This window comes from Pinus tabuliformis, chromosome 9 (assembly GCF_031772625.1).
Source record: "Pinus tabuliformis cultivar Carrire ecotype Pingquan chromosome 9, CPIR1, whole genome shotgun sequence".
Classification (NCBI taxonomy): Eukaryota; Viridiplantae; Streptophyta; class Pinopsida; order Pinales; family Pinaceae; genus Pinus; species Pinus tabuliformis.
In genome coordinates, this window is record NC_142307.1 from 167,209,646 (window position 1) to 167,229,365 (window position 19,720).

The window sequence follows — 19,720 nt, forward strand, 5'->3', positions numbered from 1 at the left end:
ATTCCACGATGACCTGTTTGGAGCAGTGAAACCCTAGAATCCAAAGCTCTGATACCAAATGTTATGAAACCAGCTCAAGAAAAGATAGAAAAGATAGATCAACGCCTTAGAATTCAGCCTCTTCGAGGGGGCAACCTCCTTTACATTACATAAATGAACAATTCTTGGATGATACAAATGACAAAACCTCCTTTCTATATATAGGAGTCTAAGGAGTCACAATATAATCCAGCCGACCTAACAATAATAATATAAAGCCACACAAATAACAATAGGGGGATTCTATGGGGCACAGAAATAACAATATGGGGGTAATAGGGGCACAAAAATATAAATAAGGGGTATAACTACAATAGTAATGGGGTAATCACTAGTATTATAGGGACCCAACACTGGCTATTGCAATAGGTAGCAATGCAACTACCTTGCAGTTTGATGAAATAGTCTCATCCTTGCTGATGGAGGAGACGAGATGGAAAAATATGGAGATCCAGAATGGTGATGCCTTGTCTGTATGAGGACAATCCCAGAACAAAAACAAAAATAATTCATCGAGTGTGAGATCAAAATCTCCAAGAAAACCTGTAAAGGTGGTGTGTTGGAAATGCGGAAAGGAAGGCCACTACAAAAAGGACTGTAAATCTAAAGCTCCTAACAAAGGAAAGGGATCTGATGATTCTTCTTTTGCAGAGGCAAAAACCACCTGAGATGAAGGTGGGGATGTGTACTTGGCTTCTTCAAGTACACATGTAGATCATGAGGCATGGTTGATTGACTCAAGTGCATCCTTTCACTTCACTCCCCATAGAGAGTGGTTCTACGAGTATGAGAAATACGATGGTGGTGATGTCTTCTTAGGGGATGATAGGAAGGCTAGAATCGTTGGTTGCAGAAAAGTAAAGTTGAAGTTGCAAAGTGGAAGGGTTAGAACACTTCCGGGTGTTTTACATATTCTTGTATTGGACAAAAATCTCATTTTTGTAAGCAAGCTAGATGATGCAGGTGTAAAAATAGTGTTTGAGAAGGATACCTGCAAGATGGTTTGGGGAGCACTGGTATTGATGCAGGGAATTCGGGTTGGAACTATGTACAAGCTGCAAGGTATCACTGTTGTTGATGGGTGCAATAGTTCTGTGGTTCCTGAAAGTGGAGTAGGAAATATAATGGTCTCTGGAGAGAAGACTATGTTGTGGCATCAAAGGCTTAGACATATTGGAGAGAAGGGCCTTCGAATACTTCATGGTAAAGGTATGGTAGAAGGTATGAGTAATAGCTCTTTGGATTTTGATTTCTGTGAAAATTGTGTATATGGGAAGCAGAATCGGGTGAGTTTTCCCTCTGGTGGTAAGAGGGCGAAACAAATATTAGAGCTTGTGCACAGTGATGTGTTTGGACCTGTGAAGGTTCCATCATTGGGTAAGTCTATGTACTATGTATCATTTATAGATGACTTCTCAAGGAATACATGGATATATTTCCATAAGAAGAAATCTGAAGTCTTTGACAGGTTTAAAGAATTTAAGGGTCTGGTTGAAAACCAGATAGAGAAGAAGATAAAGGTGCTGAGGGTAGATATCGGTGGAGAGTTTTGCAGTAAGGAATTTGAAGAATTCTGTAAGAAGTGTGGTATAGCATGGCAAAAGAATACTCCATATACACCTTAGCAAAATCGATTTGCAGAAAGAATGAACAAGACATTGATGGAAAGGGCAAGAAGCATGCTCAGTGGTGTTGGGTTAGGACAAGAATTCTAGGTAGAGGTGGTGGAGACAGCATGTTACCTAGTCAACAGATCACCTTCATCAGCATTGGAGGATAAGACTCCACAAGAGGTATGGATTGGTAAGAAACCCTCTCTTTCACATCTAATGGTATTTGGATGTGATGCATATGTACATGTTCCAAAGGAGAAATGAACCAAGTTCGATAGTAAATCTGAAAAGTGCATCTTTATTGGGTATAAGGATGGTTTAAAGGGTTAAAACCTACAAGAAGCTTATGAAGCTTACTCATTGACTTCCTTACGTGTTAATCATTTGTTTTCATGAGGTCATGAAAAAGGGTTAGTTGGGGGGTGATGTTGGGCATCATAATTGTCATAAATTCCTTGCCTTACTTCTTAGTTTTCATATTATTTTCTAAGTATTTTTTATAAATAGGTTATGATGACTTATGTAGTATGGATTCTTGTAGTGTTTTATATGCATTCATTATTTTATCATTTTTATGAACGGATTTGACCATTAAAGTGTTATTTACTTACAAATAGATCCTTATTTTGGACAAGAATCTATTGATGCATTGGAATTTGATGTTTCTTTCTAGAATGATCATAGCAGATAAGATAGCCTCGGTCAGTTATACTTTGTTTAGAGAAAAGTAGTTAAAGACTACCTTTTGACCTAGTCCTACGGATGCATTAAGATCTTTTTCACTTAAATGAGCATTCTGAGAATATTTAAATTATCATTATTGCTCGTTATCAAAAAACGATTCTTTGTCCTTATATTTTATCGACACGATATAAAACCTTGCATTAAGCATCAAAAGGGGTTGTTCAATTTGTAATATTGTTTTTACATAAGCTTAGACTTGTGAAGACATTTATTGTAATTGGTTCTTTGTAATTGAATGGAAGCATTTATTACTCAAAGTTAATTTGTTGTGCTGATTCTTTTCATAAGAAAATATGATTGTGGTGATTTGGGCCTGATCCTGGAACCAACATTGTCTTCACTTGTATCATTAAATTAGTGTTAGATTCTCTTATTTCAGCTATTTCTCTTTGTGCAAATGTTTTTAATTTCTCATTTCTTGTTTATTAAATCGAATGCTCTATTTTGAATTAGATTTATCGAGATCGTTACATAATATATTTGTTGTAGTTAATTTGTTAAAACCATTGTCATTTATTGTCGTTTCCTATATATTATCATAGATCGTTATCTTTCTTACATAATATCTTTTGATATTATGATTTTGTAGTATTGTTTTTCTATTTTTTGTTGTTCCCTAAGAAACAACATGATGTCCAACAGGTTTTCTTTTGTTGTTTCCTTAAGAATAATTTAGAAGTTAATGTTTTGAATGGTTTTCTATCATTACAAAATGCATTATGAGTTTATTTATATGATATTTAATATTTTATTTTCAAGAGGATAACAATAACTAGTCCTACCAACTTTTCTCTTGCATAAACTATGTTGATAACCTTGAAATAGAAAAAACGAAACCTCTTATTGATAAATCAATGTGTAGTAGTTAGTTGGTCCTTTTCATAATAATTAATTGGTTCAACACCTGGATTGGTTGATTTTTGACTTGATTGCAAAGTATACTACTCCATCAACATTATTAGTGAATTCTTCAAAGAAATATCTTCTAAAAGTCGTGTGGAAATTTTCTCCTAAATCAAGAAACCAAACATCTTTCCATGAAGAAATTGAATAAGTCTTCAGCTACTCTAATGTTGCAATGTGCCACAACATAATGATCAGAATCAGGTGTTTTTCCTTTCCCTTCACGAGGTGTTTTACCATGTTCGGTGTAGCCCAACTTGGTCTAGTTTTGGTCAAAGACTCCGTATTTTAAGGAGCAAAGTGTGCAGAGTCCGCAAAGGTATATTTACCATGTGATGTTTATGGGATTTGGGGTGGGTAAAAACCCCACATTTTGTAATGGGTATTGGGTGTTAGTTCATTGTTTCTTCAGATCCATGGTATGTGGAACATTGTCTTGTAGTAATGAAATCTATATAAGGAGACGTAATACTTCGTCGAGTAATAGAGAAGTCATAGATGAATCATTGATATCTTCTATCTTTAGTATATATTTTTGGCCTTAAGGGAAGGCTCCGCAATAGAGTGTGTGGTGCCCTTGGAAGAGTCTACACCTGAGTGCAAAGACCACCTGCAGTTGGGTGCGCAAGTAGAGAAGTTGTATGTATTGAAAGATCCATCCTAATAAAGAAGAAGACGTTTTGGCGAAGTCTTGTGTATCTGTGTTCATTATCTATGTTTATACATACTATTATCCATGTTTTTTACTGAATAATGCTAAAGAATACATGTTATACTATTCTTTGATATGTGTATGTGATAAGTGCAAATCTTTTAAGTAAATCATCAACACAAAGTATTTTATGTATGTGAAATTATAGATAGGTATAAAACATAAGTAGACACATGGGCACTACAGTGCGCATATCTCTCTAGATGCAGAAACCTAGTTCTACAACTTCCCATAACTGCTTCAGGTGAGACTGTGATCTTCTTGCAGTTCATTACCAAAAGGGCCATTGGTTGAGGGTTTTGTTGGTGTGTAGTACACTTTGAACTTGGGTCAAGCCCACTCAAGCGAACACATTGGTTAGGGCCATATATCATCAAGGACATCTCTGATGGTGGTGTAGTTCAACTCGCAAAGTTAAATGGTCAGTTGAATCCACGATGAGTGAATGGTAGTAGATTGAAAGTATACAGGGACTATTCTATCCTTGGAACTTCACACTAAAAAATGAAGGGACTAAAGTCTTAGTGCCACCTGTAGTTGAAAGTGGGCATGGGACTATAAACTACTCTGCAGAAGGGGACTTCATCGAAGGAGGATTACTGTCTGATAATTAGGAGTATGATGAAGTCTGAAGGAACTACGACGAAGAAATGATGACTACACCAAAACAAGAGGTTCGTCGAAATTGGCCAGAAATATGACTGTCGGAAGGAAAAGTCTATCATCAAAAAGAAGTTTCCGTTAAAGGGCACAGGAGAACCACATTTATGAAGCACAATTGGTCAAATCTAGCACCATACTTGCATTAAATGAGCAAGATCTTAGCAAATCATGGGGCTGGAAATTCAAATTCGTTATAAAAACCATATCCCATGCCACATTTTACACTTTACCATCTGGAGAATTTAGGTTGAGAACTTTCAACCAAGTGTGGGAGAAGTGAGTTACTACATGTCTGAGAGAAATTTTAAGGAAATTTCTAGATTATTTGCAAAGAAAGGGCTAGAAGGAGTCATGGAAGGCTAGGGTGGTCAAACCGCAGAGACGAGTGTACCCATGTCCCCAAGGCACGCGAGATCACTGATAAAGCAGGTACCCAAAGAAGCACAACTATAGAAGAAACAGGAAAAGAGGCCAGCTAAGGTCTCTGGGATAGAACTAAGGACATCTCCAAGGAAGAAGACACAGAAGGAAGTGCGAACAAAGAAAAAGGAGGACAAGGGGAAGAAACTTGTGCAGAAGGGGAAGAAACCAATCCAGCAGAAGGAACCATAAGAGATTCATGATAGTGAGGAAGAGGTCAAGGTGCACTAGATGGAGACAAAGGGCACAAAAATTCCCTCTATGCTCCCACCTTACATGCCACCAAGAAAACCGAGCACCAAGTCAGTCAAGGACCCACAAGATACAAAGTTTGGCACATTCACTCCATTTCTACCGGAGCAAGTGTCATTTGATGGTGAAATGTTGGGGAAGATCTCACATTTGAAAATGGAGGACTGGGATTTCAATGATCAGAGAAAATAACCATAGTTTGAGCCGAGCAGATACCTACAAAAGGTATATTACTGAGAAAGTGGAGTTACAAGGTTAGAGCCGCACTTGTGGGTTGCAGGATTGTAGAGAGCAGGCCCGTTAAATATTCTACTTGTGCCTCACTTCAGTAGAAGCACATCCAATACAGTCTGGCTGTGATAGCTTCTCGCATTAGTACATGATGGATGCCTCTGTCTAGAGATGAGGATCTTGATCGATGAAATGTTGATCGGAAGGATTGCAGGACTGCCTCACCAAGGAAAAGACCCACAGAAGACTTTGTGGGCAAGAATTAAGACAAGGCGATGACATAAATGATGAAGGATAAGTTCCTAATTGTCAATAAGTCGTGCAGATATGATATCATCTCTATTAGTGACCAAGGGGTGTGCTTCACTACACATATCTTGGCAGGAACAACCATGCAGAAGTGCAGGGAAAATGAGGTCCCTTCAACCGTAGTATCTATGGGTGTGTAGTGCAGCACCAGGGTCCAATTTAACTGGGCCACCTATTTATGTAAATAATTTTTGGAAGATTGTAGGGAAGTTCATGAGGAAGGGAAGATGTTTCATTATGCATGGTTAATCACCATCATCATGCTAATTGCATGGAAGAATATGGAGGACTTGTAGTTTCCTCCTATCAAACAAGATGTTTGTGAAGAAGCGAAGTATGCCTCCCTTTGGTATACCATGGAGTCATTACATGCGATGGAAGATAGGATTTTCTTTGTAATACTATCAATGGATTTACACATGGTGGTGAATCAACACCGAAGGCTATCATCCAGTCTATATAGGAAATACTGCAACATCACAAAATTTAAAGAAGACTTCCATCGAGTCTATGTGAAGGAAAGGAAGGACCCGACAAGGACATGGAACCCATTGCCATATTTAGCAACCAAGGATGACTTACTCATAGTAGTACAATGTTGGTCAGCAGAGTGGATGACTCCACCCAGCAAAGATGTTGGAACAAAGAAGGTTACTCCACACGATGTAAGTGTGAGTGGAAAGGATACAAAAAAGAACATGGCATGAAAGAGATAGATCCATAACAGGAACATGGTACACAGGAACCCCTCAACGATGAAGGAGTGTTAGAGGAGTCACCATTCATTATTAAAAAGAGGGTACCTACAACGACCACATTAGGCATGAGTTAAAAGAAGAAGGAAGACAAATTTAGGGGTGTTATACCACTTGTTTTCGCTAATGGGGCTACCACAGACAGCAAGACAACTAGAGTAGAAAACTGAACGACTATAGGCAGAGTGACAAACAGAAACAACATTTTGCATTAGGATTTTGAGGGTGCCAACTGGAGCACTACAGTTCAAAGCACCAGAGGACATGGAATGAGCTAAATCCTGGAGCAGCTTCAACATGAACATTGTCGCCCTACCGATTTAGGTATTGCATGAATTCCACCAGAGTATAATGATTGAATTGCAGGAGTAGGAACAACGAACTTTGTTGTTGACCAGTCAAGTGGAAAAGGAGAAAGCTTCACTGAAAAATCAACTGGAGAAGTTGGCTAAGAAAAGAGATGAGGTATGGGAGCAACAACAAGAATTGGAAAAATCCATCGCAGATGATTTTAGCACAATTCCAGACATAAAGGTCCATGAAGAGGAGTCACCAGCAGAGAAGGTCATAAAGCTCTCCCTTGCAATCAAAGAATACGGTCACGAATATGAAATTTCACTATGAAGTGCAGATTTCTAAGCTAAAAATAAGGTTGCAGCCAGCCATGCCACCAGAAGTACGGGAGCAGAGGGAGAAGGATTTAAAGGCTTCACTAAAATGTATCTCTGACACAATGGCAGAATGTGGAAAAATGTTGGATGAAACTATGCAAATTTGGACCTCACTGCAGGAGGATCCAAACATTCAAAATATTGAGGAGGAGATACAGGTGAAGCAGAAGAAGCGGGAAGAGATCCTTGCAACTGAGAAGACCCTACCAATCTCGTAGAGGCTTGTCAGCATTATTGAAGGAAAGAACCTCTATAAACAGATAGAATATCTTCAAAGGAAGGAGCAGATCTTGCAAGAGAGGACTTAGCCATGGTAGGATGAGGCCCTCCAACTTTTGTAGGCAGTGGATGGAAGGCTCAAGTAGTTAAAGGAAAGGGAGAAAGAAGTACTGCATAAGTTTGTTGGTCCAACTACAGAGGCATTATTGGAGGAGGTGCGTCGAGAGGAGAAACAAGTAGCAAAAATACTCCAGCAATACAATGCAGTCTACAATGGTATTGCAGCGAAGATCAAGGGCATCATAGTTGAGTGACTCAGGATGAGTCACATTTGAGTGTTGGGGCCATGTTGGGCATAGCCTAACTTGGTCCACTTTTGGTCAAAGACTCTACATTTTGAGGAGCAGAACGCATGGAGTCTGCGAAGTTATATTTACCGTGTGATGTTTAGGGGCTTTGGGGTGGATCAAAGCCCCTCATTTTGTAACGAGTATTGGGTGTTAGTTCACTGTCTGGTCAAATCCATGGTATGTGGACCATGGTCTTTTAGTAATGAAATCTATATAAGGATATGTAACACTTTGTCGAGTAATAGAGAAGTCATAGATGAATCATTGATATCTTATGTCTTTAATCTGTATTTTGGGCCTTAAGAGAAGGCTTTGCAGCTAAATGCATAGAGGCCTTGGAAGAGTCTACAGCTGAGTTTTCAAACCACCTACAGCTAGGTGCACAGGTCAAGAAGTTGTATGTATTGAAATATCCATCTTAATAAAGAAGAATAATTTTTGGTGAAGTCTTGTGTATCTGTGTTCATTATCTATGTTTATACATAGTGTTATGCATGCCTTTTACTAAATTATGTGAAAGAATACATGTTATATTATTCTCTGATATGTGTATGTGATAAGTGAAAAGTTGTGAAGTGAATCATCAGTGCAAAGTCTTTTATGTATGCGAATTTATTAATAGGTATGAAACATAAGTAAACACACTAGCGTCATAGTGCCTAGATCCCTCTAGCTACAGAAACCTAGTTATGCAACCTCCCATAACCGCTTCGGGTGAGACTGCGATCTTCTTGCAAGTTGTTTTCGAAAGGGCCAGTGGTTGAGGGTTTTGTTGTTGCGAAATACACTTTAAATCTGGGACAAGCCCCCTCAATCCAACATACCCTTTTCTTTGTTTATTTCCTGCTCAATTATGTCCCAAGGAAGCTTACATGTGGAAGCATCATGATCAAAACTTTCTCCTTGGAAATGTCTGCCCCCCTGCCTCTAAAACTTTTCCTTCCTCTTCCTCTTCCCCCACCTCTTCCTCTAGCAGAATCTTGTGCATGATTCTTCTTAATCTATGCAAGGCACACAACTTCTTCAGAAGATTGAGGATCTATCTTCTTCAATAGTGTGGAATAACCTGTTATAAAGTTTTTTAAACCCAACGTTTCAGAATTTTAAGTGAGTCCATCTTTGCCAAGTCTTTGAACAAAATGGATACCATATAATCACCATTAACAAAATTATCTTACAAAACTTAAAAGTATATGAAAAGATCCATAGACATACAAAAAATATCACTTAGATACATAAAAGGTACCATTGATAAAATACAAAAAAATTAAACAATCACAATATCAATGTGGCTTTCACCACCCCTAATACCAATAGAAAAATAATTGACTCCATTAAAGACCCAATAAACCCTAACCAACAAAAAGGGGTTTACATAATTCCTTGTTCTTGCAAAAATGAATACATAGGAGAGACTAATAGATCCCTCAACATAAGGCGAAAAGAACGCATTGCTAACATTTTAAGAGATAGAGCTACAACTTCTAGCTTAGTTGAACATGCATGCTCATCCTCACACTATATTTATATGGAAGAAACTAAACTTGTAAAAAAGGAAGACCATTATTTAAAAAGAAAAATTAAAGAAACTATAGAGATTGAAAAAAGAAAAAACAACTTGAACTGTGATGATGGATTAAAACTAAGAAACACATGGAAACCATTAATAAAATATATTCATAATATCAACTAAATTAAATATATTATAAAAAAATTATAATTAAAAAAATTAAAGAAAAAAGTAATCATGATAAAATTTAGATATATTCATAATGTTTAACTAAATTAAATAATTTATATATATGAAATAATTATGATAAAATAATTAAGAATTATTTAATCAATCTATCAGACTCAAATTATTACCTATTCTTATTACACACACACACACACAAAGATATATATATATACACACACACACAAAACACATTAGTCTTCTCAAGATAAATGTCGTTCCCCTGATGATGGACTCACTTAGAAGTCTGAAACGTTGGGTTTAAAAAACTTTATAACATGTTATTCCACACTATTGAACAAATTAACTCCACTTGTATGGGCTCATTATTTAAAATTTATCTTCTTCCCAAAATCCTTCTCTCTTTCAGTAAAGTTGCTCTCAAGGTAGTCAAAGCAAATCTCCTTATGTTTTCCACTTGCTTGCGATGACTCAAGATAATGTGAATTAGTGGGATATAGCGACTTGACATAAGATATCAAAGGAATATATATTTCAACACCAGTGGATCTTAAATCATGCATAATGGATCTTGCTTCTAATGCTAAGTCAAGAGGGCCATCATTTTTCAACTCAAGATTGAACAGCATAATCATAAATTGAACAACTTCAAGTTTAGAGTGTGAATCATATAATTCCTGCAAATTATTTAAGGCTTGAAAGGCATTTGAAAATGACACAATATGATGACTCACCTCTTAGTTTACTAACATAGCAATCAAGGCTTATTGTTATTATTTTCCGAAATGACAAGCTTCTTGTCTAAAGTGGGCTTTTTAGGTGCATTGTCTCCTTCTCCTTCACAAACCCCTTTCCACAACTCATTGAAAATAGGAGTGTGTTTTATCTTCCTATACCACTAATGATAGTTCTCCTTTCCAGTGAGAACTACTCCCATTATGGAAAGGACTATCTACTTTCGATTCAAAATCACAACCTTACTTGATGTTTTCTATTAGGTAAAGGATTGATTTAATTATGTGGATGAAAAAAACTTCACAACAATACATTAATGTGACGTATATAACATGTCACCACTCTTTAATATATTAATGAGCCACTCCTCCTGAATATAAAATAATGTTTTACTACTTCGATACTTTCATATGGCATATATAACATGTCACCACTCTTTAATATATATTAATGTACCACTTCATATATTATATGCCGATCACAATTATATTACATGACCACATACTATATACCATGACTTTCTAAAATCAACTTAATGCACTAGAAGTATTCAATGGACAAGGCTTACCATATATCACTCCATGAAATGCACCACATGGTATTTATAAAAGAGGGCTCAACACAACACATATTCAATGCATACCATGGCATTCAACACACATGGTTTTCAATAAATATTCAATGTAGTCCTTAAAAACTATTGGATCTGTACCACAACCTTCAAAAATGGCTAATGCATAGCATAAAACAACACATACCATTCATGATAGTCATTAATGCACAACAACATGTATTGTTCACCATGTCAGGGGTTTCGACCAGTGTATTCAACACAGATTCCTTCAACATACACGGTCTTCCATCAAATGAGTAAAATCATTCAATGTTTAATGCAGAGGGCATATGTCATTCATGACATTCATTGCCCTTCAAACACACAACACACTAGCACCATTCCAATTCACCATAAAAAACAACTAGCACAATAATCCAAGGTAGCACCATAAACAACAACTAACACAATAATCCAAGGCAACATCGGTTCCTAAGGAATCAAGGTAACACAGATGTAATTCAATGCATAATATAGTAGAGGGACAATATGTAGTAGAGAATAATGGTAGATTTCTGTAGGAGTTGCAACACAAAAGGCTATTTTGGGACCTATGCTCTAATACCATGTAAGGTTAGGAGTAAATCCAAATGAAATTGCTGATTTGCATTAAGAGAGGATATGAATATATCCAAGGAGAGGGAGACTATTTGGTTTCATCTCCTAATGTCTCTCCATATTCCAACTTCCTTTATTTCTCTATTTAAAATATTTACATAGGATTTCCTAATCCCAAATATTAGGTGTCAACACTCCACACAATACTCCTTACACTCTTCAATGCAAAACTATGAAAACACAAAAACATTAATATTATCCCTGAATCAAGGGGATAATATAAATGAGATTACATACTTTGAGAAGAAACATATCAAGATGTCACAATATTTAGCTGACCTTAGATAATAATTAATTTTATTTGCATATTTGGTTAGATAAATTAGCCATGATTCTTCTGAGGACCTCCTAATGATGGGTTGTGATACTTAGCTTGAAACTTCAGTAAAAAAATTATCCAGACATGACTCCATATACTCTTCAATGCAAACCTGCAAAAACACAAAAAGGTTAATCTTATCCTTGCATGGAAGGGATAAGCTGAAGGAGATTATATGGTTTGAGAAAAAAAATATCAAGATGTCACAATATTTAGCTTATCTTACATAATAATTATATTTATTTACATATTTGGTTAGCTAAATTACCCATTATTCTTCAAAGGAGATCCTAATGATGGTTTGTGATACTTAGCCTGAAATTGCGATAAAACAATTCTCCATGCAAGTCTCCATACACTCTTCAATGCAAACCTGCAAAAACACAAAAACTTTAATCTTATCCCTCCATGGAAGGGATAAGTTGAATAAGATTAGAAGTTTGAGAAAAAACATATCAAGATGACATAATATTTAGTTGGTCTTACATAACATTTCTGTTTGATTACATATTTGGTCAACTAAATTATCCATGATTCTTCTGAGGATCTCCTAATGATGGGTTGTGATACTTACCCAAAAATGTTGATAACAAAATTCTCTATGTAGGACTCCATACACTCTTCATATATCCTAGTCAGCCTTGATCACAGACATTTATAAAGACAAAAAATATCTTTCTATTGTGTCTAAACCTCCTTGTTCAGGTCCACCTAAATAGAAAATTTCTCAAGTTGGATCTAGTAAAAGGTCATGGATTTTTAAAGGCTCAAGTTGACCCTATTATAGGTCTCGTCATTCAGTATAAATGTACCTAGTTATGGTCATTCAAGATGAGGAATTTGGGAATTTGTAATAAGATATATTTATACAATAGTTCGAGGTCTAATAAGAAGAAATATCTTAACATGAAGACAAAGGATCGAGCTTAATTGAATGAGTATTATTCTGATATGAAGGAGAAAAATTGAGATATTCATTGAAGGATTTTTTTGAAGTAGTATACATATCCTACGCCTGTTGTTTGAGGCAATATGAAGCTAAAGTCTGAGTTTGATCTGAAGGTGCCACTAAGGTTAATTTGAAATCTATGGTAGAGATATCTAAGGAAAAAATATGAACTTTTGAGACTATGATTGCATAGGTCCAAATGCGTTCATCTCTGAGGTTGTCTAAATAATCTATGAGGTAGATTCATGTCTTCTGTTGAAGCCCTAATTTGGCCCTACCTATGGCTCAGATTCATCCTTACTAAGGCATGTCCCGAGGTTAGTTCCATCTGTGATAAATTTGTTCTCTAGTTTGAATTTCATATCCTTCCTAACGTGTGTTTTTTTGGTTAATTAAAGCTTATTTTGGCCTTCTCTAAGGAAGATCCAACACAAATATTGAATTCATTCTCTCAATTATTTACCATCCGATCACAAGTAAATCTCATGCATACTTCAAGGCACTCTTGAGGAAGATCCAAGTCTTTTGTTAACGCTAATCCAAGACATATTTTGAGACAGTTTTGTAGTTCTTCATGAAGAAGAGTTATACCATATAGTGAAGAAGTTACGTATTGTTTTGAGAATCCCATTTCAAGATAAATTTAATCTTGGCTATGTTTCTATTAAAAAAAACTTAAACATGTATGAATAGCCATTGAGGAAGAATATATAAAGGGGTTGAGTAAGGGTATTGATGTTATGAGGTATGATATCTTGTATTGGTAGTCAATTAGGTATTATTTAATGTCTTTATAAGTTAGAAGCACATTTCAAATTGAATATGACAAGAAGTAGACATGAAGTAGTAAAGGGCTCAACAATATGTAAGAAGCAAAGTAGTGATAGAAGTTGACATTGATAGAGCTCTGTTAACAATATATATGAAGCAAGGTTGTGACAATTTTTTTTTTCAACTATAAACTAAGCATGTATTGGTAGAAGTTGACAATATTTATATCATTATAAGTATGCCATTTTCCTTGGTACAAGATCCCAAGAGTTTTATTTTATATTTTATTGATCCAAACTTAAGCATGAATGCAATAGAATATATATCTAACCATAAATACATAGTTGCAGAATAAATAACACTTCATTTCGTTAATATCAAAGAACTAAAATATGCTTACATATAGAAGGGAAATAAGCTAGCTCAGGTGATGGCAACTTAAATATCTGAGAAGAGATGTGGTAGCTACATGCCTTTGAACTATGTTACAATGAGGCTCAAAGGCATATTTATTATTGAGAAACAATGAAAAACCCTAAACATCCAAAAACCTAACCCTAGGAGATGAAGCGTCAAAACTATGGGCCTCGTTTATGTAAATTGGTACGTCAACTTCCCGAGGTAATAACTTTTGCATATGATCTCTGTTGGCACATAATACATCATTTTGAAGATATCAAAGAGGAGGCCAAAATTTACCAATTTGGACTATTCCAATCTCTCCATTTTTCCTAAAAAAATGCCTTTTGGTCCGTCAAAATGGCTCAAGAAATTTAGGACCCGAAAAACTACTAAAAATAGTAAAGTGTGCTACAATTAAGGAAACTGAAAAGAAACAGCAATGGGGTTCCAAGTGGAATAGGAGGATGGCCACCAATATCCACCTGGATCATTTATTCTATAGGGTGGTAGGGTGGCACTAGGGAAGGAAGTTGTATCTTCCTTAAGGAGGTTGTTCCCTCTTTCTAGTGGATGCTGGTAAAATAAGGGTTACAACTCCTTCTAGTAGTGTTTGATAAATTTTCTTAGGATTTTAGCCCTTCCAGTTGTAGCTAGTAAACCAAAATTTTAAGCTTCCCTTATAATATGAATAATTTTTTTTATATATACTTATTATGCTCCTTTGATGTGATGCTATGGTTAATGTTTTGATATTCAATTGTAAGAAAAAGTGAAATAGTGATTCATCCCCCTCCTAGTATTTCCAAAAATTGTTATTAGAACAAGTTTCTTCATAACACACTAACAGTTGGAAGGCAGGTCCAAAGAACAAGATGGGAAAGGAAAAAAGGCTAGCCTCCAATTCCTCTAACAAAAAGGAAAAAGAAGTCTCCTCTATTTTTATGATTCAAAAACATTCTAAATACACTAAATATGAGGTTAATGTTTTGATATTCAATTGTAAGAAAAAGTGACATACTGATTCAACCCCCCTCCTAGTATTTCCAACAATTGGTATTAGAGAAAGTTCCATCATAACAATCTAACCGTTGGAAGGTAGGTCTCAAGAACAAGATAGGAAAGGAAAAAAGGCTAACCTCCAATTCCTCTAAGGAAAAGGAAAAGGAAAATGAAGTCTCCTCTATTGTTATGATTCAAAAACATTCTAAATACAATAAATATGAGGTTGGACCAGTCTCCTTATCTCACCCATACATCTTGTTTGATGGAATATCATCAAGTGTGATAGATCCATATGATGAATCCTATGAAAGGGAAGCCATAGTTTATTTTAAAAGAGAGATTATATCTATTCTAGAAGAAATTGAGTACTTGCAAATTGACATAGGATTAGACAAAAGAGAAGAAATTTTGATAAAGCATCTTAAAGTAAAATCCAAGGACTTGAAAAAACTACAAGAATAATTGTATTCATAAAAGAGAAGGCTTAAAGAAGAAATTATTTCCTTAAAAAATTTTCTTGAAGAAGGAAGAAAAATTGAGGAAGAGACCAAATTCCAACTAAGAAGTGGGAAGAAGATTGTGAGAACCATGAAGAAGAAGTTGTATAATAGGGTTGATGTTGATCATCTCAATAAAATCTTGAATATCTTGTTAGTATTGGATTACTTTCTTAACTACAAATCAATTTCAGGTGAACCTTCATGCAAAGAAGAGGCAACCACCAAGTCCCCAAAGGAGAAATTTGAAGAAAAATGTGAAATATTTGTCCTCAAAAGGCTAAATGAGAACCATAAGAAGCATGAAGTTTAAAATCCAAGAGGTTATGCTAATTTTGTTAAAAAGACACCTTAACAATAAGAGAAGCGAAGGACTGGACCTCCCCCAAGGAAGAACAATTTTAAAATACCATCATGGCAATCCAACTCATGAAGGTACCAAAGTGTACTTCTTGGTTGTTGTTACTCGTGTACAAATTTTGGGAATAAGGCTAGGGATTGCAAAGTTTATAGCAGACTTAACTACATCATCATAACAATAGAAGCATCTTTACAAACAAACAAGTTAATGGACCTCGCGATTTTGTTAAGAGGAACTTGCGTATACCTCATTTTATTTCATTTTGAGAGCCTAAACTGTGATCTGACCTTTGAGTGAGTTGTCTTTCATCTTGCATTAGAACAGCACCAATTCTATTTCCTGAAGCATCACATTCCACAATAAAGGTTTTTGTGAAGTCCGGTGTAGCTAAGACCGGTGCTTGGCACATTGCCTCTTTAAGATGTTCAAAGGCCTTTGTTGCTTCCGGAGTCCATGAAAATGAATCTTTCTTCAATAATGTTGTTAGAGGTGCTGCTATTCTCCCATAATTCTTAACAAACTTGCGATAATACCCTGTCAACCCAAGAAATCCTCGCATATGCTTTATGGATGTGGGGATTTTCCATTCCTTAATGGCTTTAATTTTGCTAGGGTCTACCTTAACTCCTTCATGAGATACAATATGACCCAAATATTCCACCTCCTGGACTCCAAAGAAACATTTGGATCTTTTTGCATATACTTGTTTCTCCTCCAATAGTTGTAGCACCCTGTCAACATGTTCAACATGATCCTTCAAAGACTTGCTGTAGATTAGTATATCATCAAAAAATACTAACACAAATTTTCTAAGGAATGGTTTGAAAATTGAATTCATCAAACCTTGAAATGTTGAAGGTGCATTGGTAAGGCCAAAAGGCATGACCAAAAATTCATAATGACCCTCATGAGTTATAAATGCCGTTTTTGGAATGTCTTCAATCTTCATTCTGATTTGATGATATCCCGAACGAAGATCCAACTTGGTGAAGTAAATTGATCCATGCAATTCATCCAGTAATTCATCAATAACAGGAATGGGGAACTTATCTTTAATAGTGAGCTTGTTGAGCTCCCTATAATCTGGACACATGCGCCATGATCCATCCTTCTTGTGCACCAATACTACTGGAGCTGAGAAAGAACTTTGACTCGGTTGAATTATACCAGCCTCTAGCATTTCTGCAACCATACGTTCAATTTCACTTTTTTGGACATAGGGATATCTGTACGGCCTGATGTTTGGAGGAACACTTCCTGGAATCAGATGAATAGCATGATCATGATCACGCATAGGTGGGAGACCCTTGGGAGTCTCAAATACCTTGGAATGATTGTCCAGGACTTTTTGGAGATCTGGAGAAATAGATGATTCCAATGTGGAAACATCTAGCGAGCATAATTGTGCAATTACACCTCTTTGCTCCTTTCTTAGAAGCTTTGTCATACCATGAGAGCTAATTATCTTTCCTGGTTTCCCTGCAATACTCCTTAATTCAACTTCCTTTCCTTCCGAAGAAAATTTGATGAAAAGTTCTTGAAAATTAAAAGCTATTGTACCCAAGGATTGTAGCCATTGGACTCCAAGTACAACATCCGCACCTCCCATTGGAATGGAAAGCATTGGGCTAGTCAATACATATTCTCCCATGGATAGCTTGATATTATGGCACTTTCCAGAGCAATTTATTGTTCCTCCATTTGCAATCATCACTTGACACTCTGGTGCTGGATATAGGAAGCAATTCAATTCTTTTGCTACCCGACAATGAATAAAATTGTGGGTGCTTCCTGAATCAATCAACACTATTACCTTTTTCTTCTTGATTTGTCCTTCTATCTTGATGGTTTGAGGAGTGGTAATTCCCGCCAATGCATTACAAGATATGGTCGGATTTATTTGTTCTTCATCTAGGCTTTGTTCCTGGAATATATCCTCTCCTTTTGACCTTTCTTGCTCCTTTTCTTCTTCCTCTTCACAATCTACGTAGAATAATTTCTTCTCAGCACACTTATGACCTTTTGTATATTTGCTATCACAATTGTAACAAAGCCCTTTTGCTCTTTTTTCTTCCAATTGTTGTGGTGTCAACCTTGTAGGTTGTGGAAGACTATGGGCAACAACACTTCCATCTTCATAGTTGTGAATGGTATGCTTCCTAGTTGCCATAATTTTGCTTTCCATTTTTCTTGCTAACCTGAATGCCTTCTCTAATGAATCAGGTTCCCAAAGGCACACATCATGTTGGATATTATCCTTTAAAGACCCTATGAACACATCAATCCTATGCTCCTCTGGAATATCTTTCACCCTTATGTTCAATTTTTGGAACTCCTCAATGTGCTCCATTATTGAACCCTTTTGTTTGAGACTTATCAATTGGCTAAAAAAAGTGTTGCTTTTTGTATCCTCATAATGTGCTATCAATTCTTCCGTAAAAATTGCCCAAGTGATAAATTGTTTACGAGAACAAAGCCATTGATACCATACAAACTGATTTGGTTCCAAATATAAAGTTGCCATACGTACCTTTTGTGTGTTTTGCACATTATTGAGATCGAAGAATTGCTCCATCTGTAATATCCATGTGGCGGGATCCTTGCCATCAAACTTCCTCATATCGATTTTTGGAACATGGTGAGTCTTCGATCCAACATTAGAGTCTATGGAATCATGATTAACATTTCTTTTGTTCTCATCGTGAGTTTCCTTTACTACCTTTTCACCATTAGTGACCCTTTCTTGTAGCAAGTTCTTCAATTCTTCCATGTCTGTCTTCAAATCTATCTTCAAATTTACCATCGAATCCTCCACCTTAGTTTCCAAGCCCTTTATCTTAGATTCCATGCCATTTATCTTAGATTCCACACCATTTATCTTAGATTCCACGCCACTTATCTTAGCTTCTGTTAGCTTTTGTGAGCGTGACATTTGTTGCACTTGTTCTTGTAATTTTGATATATCATGTAGCATTTCTTCCTCTTCTTCATGAGTCATGCTAGAGCTTTCAGGTTCCTTACTAGGTGTTTGCATTTTCTTTCCTCGGGGCATCAGTTACCGATAATAATGCTTTACTATGCCCTTTGAATTCTGTTAAACCAAGCTTACATAAAATTAAAAAAAAAAAAAAACTACACACCTTTTTTCACTTTATAGAAGCCTGATATTGAATCTGATGTATCTCTGTAATTTCGGATCATCCAGTTCTGAAATTGCTACCTATAGTAGCCTTCTGCGTCCTCTTTCCAATGCCGCAAGTCTGAGCCAAATTGGATTCTCCAAGTAAGAGTTATGTGAAATCTCCCACAGTGACTTGCTTTTAGACTGGTTCAGTAGAGCGAACTTGTACGACGTGCCACGAGTCACTGTTTGAACCTTTGAATCTGAAATACACATACAAGAAGCTACAGTCCGTCCTCTTTCTGTACCTTTTTACGAAATTTCAATCCGATCCTCAGAGAGAGAGTTATGACGATTTTCCCCAGGTCACCTGTGTTGAATGTAATTCAGGAGTCTGCAGAAAGGCCAACTTCCTCAGATCATATCTCCGAAAATATCGCGTGAAAAGCTCTGAAATTCGGACCCAAGGTTCAGCGCCAATTCTTCTCAAATGGGTTGTTTTTGCGACTTCTGAAACATCACAGAAAAAAAGTTATAGCGACAATTCCACGATGACCTGTTTGGAGCAGTGAAACCCTAGAATCCAAAGCTCTGATACCAAATGTTATGAAACCAGCTCAAGAAAAGATAGAAAAGATAGATCAACGCCTTAGAATTCAGCCTCTTCGAGGGGGCAACCTCCTTTACATTACATAAATGAACAATTCTTGGATGATACAAATGACAAAACCTCCTTTCTATATATAGGAGTCTAA